The sequence below is a fragment of the Panulirus ornatus genome, chromosome 2, assembly GCF_036320965.1.
Source record: "Panulirus ornatus isolate Po-2019 chromosome 2, ASM3632096v1, whole genome shotgun sequence".
NCBI lineage: Eukaryota > Metazoa > Arthropoda > Malacostraca > Decapoda > Palinuridae > Panulirus > Panulirus ornatus.
Window position 1 is genome coordinate 43,422,029 of NC_092225.1, and position 6,381 is coordinate 43,428,409.

Here is a 6,381-nt window from a genome sequence, read left to right on the forward strand (position 1 = left end):
GTTTCAGAAGTGGTAGAGGATGTGTGGATCAGGTGTTTGCTTTGAAGAATGTATGTGAGAAATACTTAGAAAAGCAAATGGATTTGTATGTAGCATTTATGGATCTGGAGAAGGCATATGATAGAGTTGGTAGAGATGCTCTGTGGAAGGTATTAAGAATATATGGTGTGGGAGGAAAGTTGTTAGAAGCAGTGAAAAGTTTTTATCGAAGATGTAAGGTATGTGTACGTGTAGGAAGAGAGGAGAATGATTGGTTCTCAGTGAATGTAGGTTTGCGGCAGGGGTGTGTGATGTCTCCATGGTTGTTTAATTTGTTTATGGATGGGGTTGTTAGGGAGGTAAATGCAAGAGTTTTGGAAAGAGGGGCAAGTATGAAGTCTGTTGGGGATGAGAGAGCTTGGGAAGTGAGTCAGTTGTTGTTCGCTGATGATACAGCGCTGGTGGCTGATTCATGTGAGAAACTGCAGAAGCTGGTGACTGAGTATGGTAAAGTATGTGGAAGAAGAAAGTTAAGAGTAAATGTGAATAAGAGCAAGGTTATTAGGTACAGTAGGGTTGAGGGTCAAGTAAATTGGGAGGTGAGTTTGAATGGAGAAAAACTGGAGGAAGTGAAGTGTTTTAGATATCTGGGAGTGGATATGGCAGCGGATGGAACCATGGAAGCGGAAGTGGATCATAGGGTGGGGGAGGGGGCCAAAATTCTGGGGGCCTTGAAGAATGTGTGGAAGTCGAGAACATTATCTCGGAAAGCAAAAATGGGTATGTTTGAAGGAATAGTGGTTCCAACAATGTTGTATGGTTGCGAGGCGTGGGCTATGGATAGAGTTGTGCGCAGGAGGATGGATGTGCTGGAAATGAGATGTTTGAGGACAATTTGTGGTGTGAGGTGGTTTGATCGAGTGAGTAACGTAAGGGTAAGAGAGATGTGTGGAAGTAAAAAGAGCGTGGTTGAGAGAGCAGAAGAGTGTGTTTTGAAGTGGTTTGGGCACATGGAGAGGATGAGTGAGGAAAGATTGACCAAGAGGATATATGTGTCGGAGGTGGAGGGAGCAAGGAGAAGAGGGAGACCAAATTAGAGGTGAAAAGATGGAGGGAAAAAGATTTTGTGTGATCGGGGCCTGAACATGCAGGAGGGTGAAAGGAGGGCAAGGAATAGAGTGAATTGGAGCGATGTGGTATACCGGGGTTGACGTGCTGTCAGTGGATTGAATCAAGGCATGTGAAGCGTCTGGGGTAAACCATGGAAAGCTGTGTAGGTATGTATATTTGCGTGTGTGGACGTGTGTATGTGCATGTGTGTGGGGGTGGGTTGGGCCATTTCTTTCGTCTGTTTCCTTGCGCTACCTCGCAAACGCGGGAGACAGCGACAAAGTATAAAAAAAAAAAAAAAAAATATATATGTATATATATATATATATATATATATATATATATATATATATATATATATATGTATATTTATATATATATATATATATATATATACATATATATATATATATATATATATATATATATATATATATATATATATATATATATATATATATATATATATATATATATATATATATATATATATATATATATATATATATATATATATATATATATATATATATATATATATATATATATATGTATATGGCCCCACCCATCCACATACACATGTATACACATACAAGTAAACACAAGCAGATATACATACAAATACATCTCAACGTATACATATATATATACACACATAGACATATACATAAATACACATGTATATAATTCATACTGTCTGCCTTTATTCATTTCCATAACCACCTCGCCACACATGTAATAACAACCCCGTCCCAATTCATGTATGCGAGGTAGTGCTAGGAAAAGACAACAAAGGCCCCATTCGTTCACACTCAGTCTCTAACTGTCATGTAATAATGCACCGAAGCCACAGCTCCCTTTCCACATCCAGGCCCCACGCAACTTTCCATGGTTTACCCCAGACGCCTCACATGCCCTGATTGAATCCATTGACAGCACGTCGGCCCCGGTGTAACATATCGTTCCAATTCACTCTATTCCTTGTACGCCTTTCACCCTCCTGCATGTTCAGGCCCCGATCACTCAGAATCTTTTTCACTCCATCTCTCAAGCTCCTATTTGGTCTCCCACTTCTCCTTGTTCCCTCTACCTCTGACACATATATCCTCTTGGTCAATCTTTCCTCACTCATTCTCTCCATGTGGCCAAACCATTTGAAAACAACCTCTTCTGCTGTCTCAACCACACTCTTTTTATTACCAGATATCTCTCTTACCCTATCATTACTTACTCGATCAAACCACCTCACACCACATATTCTCCTCAAACATCTCATTTCTAGTATATCCACCATCCTCCGCACAACTCTATCTATAGCCCACGCCTCGCAACCATAAAACACTGTTGGAACCACTATTCCTTCAAACATACCCATTTTTTTCTTTCCGAGATAATGTTCTCGACTTCCACACACTCTTTAAGGCTCCCAGAATTTTCGCCCCCAACCCGTCTGTGATTCACTTCAGCTTAAATGGTTCCTTCCGCTGCCAATCTACTCCCAGATATCTAAAACACTTCACTTCCTACAGTTTTCCTCCATTCAAACTTACTTCCCAATTGGCTTGACCCTCAATCCTACTTTACCTAATAACCTTGCTCTTATTCACATTTACTCTCAACTTTCTTCTTACACACACTTTACCAAACTTAGTCACCAGCCTCTGCAGTTTCTTACATCAATCAACCAACTGCGCTGTATCATAAGCGAACAGCAACTTGCTCACTTCCCAAGCTCTCTCATCCACAAAAGACTGCATACTTGCCCCTCTTTGCAAAACTCTTGCATTCACCTCAATAACAGCCAAATCCATAAACCAATTAAACAACCATGGAGACATCAAACACCCCTGTCGCAAACCTACATCCACTGACAACCAATCACTTTCCTCTCTTCCTACACGTACACATGCCTTACATCCTCGATAAAAACTTTTCACTGCTTCTAACAACTTGCCTCCCACACCATATATTCTTAATACCTTCTACAGAGCATCTCTATTAACTTTATCATATGCCTTCTCCAGACTCATAGATGGTACCTACAGATCCATTTGCTTTTCTAAGTATTTCTCACATACATTCTTCAAAGCAAACTCCTTATCCACACATACTCGACCACTTCTGAAACCACACTGCTATTCCACAATCTGATGCTCTGTGCATGCCTTCACCCTGTCAATCAATACCCTCCCATACATTTTCCCAGGAATACTCAACAAACTTATACCTCTGTTATTTCAACACTAACCTTTGTCCCCTTTGCCTTTGTATAATGGCACTATGAAGGCATTTCGGCACCTCACCATGAGTCATGCATACAATGAATAACTTTACCAACCAGTCAAAAATACAGTCACCGCCTTCTTTAATAAATTCCACAGCAATACCATCCAATCCCGCTGCCTTGCCGGCTTCCATCTTCCGCAAAGCTTTTACTACCTCTCATCTGTTTACCAAATCATTTTCCCTAACCCTCTCACTTCGCACAACAACTCGACCAAAATACCCTATGTCTACCACTATATCATCAAAAACATTCAACAAACCTTCAAAATACTCATACCATCTCCTTTTCACATCACCACTATTTGTTATCACCTTACCATTAGCCCCCTTCACTGACGTTCCCATTTGCTGCCTTGTCTTACGCACCTTATTTACATCCTTCCAAAACATCTTTATATACTCCCTAAAATTTAATGGTACTCTCTCACCCCAACTCTCATTTGCCCTCTTTTTCACCTCTTCCTCCTTTCTCTTGACCTTCTGCCTCTTTCTTTTATACATCTCCCACTCATTTGCATTATTTCCCTGCAAAAATCGTTCAAATGCCTCTCTCTTCTCTTTCACTAACAATCTTACATCTTCATCCCACCATTCACTACGCTTTCTGATCTACCCACCTCTCACGCTTTTCATGCCACAAGCATCTTTTGCGCTAGACATCACTGTTTCCCTAAATACATCATATTCCTCCCAGACGCCCGTTACCTCCTTTGTTCTCACTTATTTCCATACTGTACTTAGTCTCTCCTGGTACTTCCTCACACAAGTCTCCTTCCCAAGCTCACTTACTCTCACCACTCTCCTCACCCCAACATTCTATTTTCTTTTCTGAAAACCTCTGCAAATCTTCACCTTAACCTCCACAAGATAATGATCAGACATCCCTCCAGTTCTCCGGTTGCACTTCTCAGAATATTAACATCCAAAGAGCCTCTCCTTCGCACGCCTATCAATAAACACGGAATCTAATAACGCTCTATGGCAATCAATCCTGCTCAAATTTATATGTATATGTATATCTCTCTTTTTAAACCAGGTATTCCCAATCACCAGTCCTTTCTCAGAAGAAAAATCTACAAGCTCTTATCCATTTCCATTTACAACACTGAACACCTCTTTATACCAATTATTCCCTCAACTGCCACATTACTTACCTTTGAATTCAAATCACCCACAACTATAACCCTGTTACGTCCATCAAAACAACTAACACAGTCATTCAGCTGCTCCTAAAGCACTTCCCTCTCATGATCTTTCTTATCATGCCCAGGAACATATGCACCAATAATCACCCATCTCTATCAACTTTCAGTTTTACCCATATCAATCTAGAGTTTACTTTCTTACACTCTATCACATACTCCCACAACTCCTGTTTCAGCTACTCCTTCCCTAGCTCTTCTCCTCTCAATAATCCCTGACTTTATTCCCAAGATATTCCCAAACCACTCTTCCCCTTTACCCTTGAGCATCGTTTCACTCAGAGCCAAAACATCCAGGTTCCTTTCCTCAAACATACCACCCATCTCTCCTATTTTCTCATCTTGTTTACATCCACAAATATTTAGATACCCCAATCTGAGCCTTCGAGGAGGATGAGCACTCCCCGCGTGACTCCTTCTTCTGTTTTCCCTTTTAGAAAGTTAAAATACAAGGAGGGGAGGGTTTTTAGCCCGCCGCTCCCGTCCCCTTTAGTCGTCTTCAACGACACGTGAGGAATGCGTGGAAAGTATTCTTTCTCCCCTTTCCCCAGGGATGATATATATATATATATATATATATATATATATATATATATATATATATATATATATATATATATATATATGTTTTTATTTTTTTTAGATTGCTTTCTCACTGATTCCCGCGTTAGCGAGGTAGCGCAAGGAAACACATGAAAGAATGGTCCAACCCGCCCACATACACATGTATATACATACACGTCCACACACGCAAATATACATAACTATACATCTCAATGTACACATATATATACACAGAGAGAAATATTCATATATACAAATGTACATAATTCATACTGTCTGCCCTTATTTATCCCCATCGCCACCCTGCCAAACATGGAAAAACAACCCCCTCCCCCTCATGTGTGCGAGGTAGCGCCAGGAAAAGACAACAAAGGACCCATTCGTTCACACTCAGTCTTTAGCTGTCATGTGATATTGCACCGAAACAACAACCCCCTTTCCACATCCACGCCCCACAGAACTTTCCATTTTTTGCCCCAGACGATTCACATGCCCTGGTTCAATCCATTGATAGCACGTCGACCCCGGTATACCACATCGTTCCAATTCACTCTATTCCTTGCACGCCTTTCACCATCCTGCATGTTCAGGCCCCGATCACTCAAAATCTTTTACACTCCTTCTCTCCACCTCCAATTTGGTCTCCCACTTCTCCTTCCCTCCACCTCTGACACATATATCCTCTTGGTCAATCTTTCCTCACTCATTCTCTCCATGACACCAAACCATTTCAAAACACCCACTTCTGCTCTCTCAACCACACTCTTTTTATTTCCACACATCCCTCATACCCTTACATTACTTACTCGATCAAACCACCTCACATCATATATTGTCATCAAACATCTCATTTCCAGCACATCCACCCTCCTCCGCACAACTCTATCCATAGCCCACGCCTCGTAACCATACAACATAGTTGGAACCACTATTCTTTCAAACATACCCATATTTGCTCTCCGAGATAATGTTTTCGACTTCCAAACATTTTTCAAGGCTCCCAGAATTTTCAACCCCTTCCCCACCCTATGATTCACTTCCGCTTCCATGGTTCCATCCGCCTCCAGATCCACTACCAGATATCTAAAACACTTTACTTCCTCCAGTTTTTCTCCATTCAACTTACCTCCCAGTGACTTGACCCTCAAACCCCACTGTAACCTAATAACCTTGCTCTTATTCACATTTAAATCTTAACTTTTTTCTTTCACACACTTACCAAACTCAGTCTCCAGCTTCT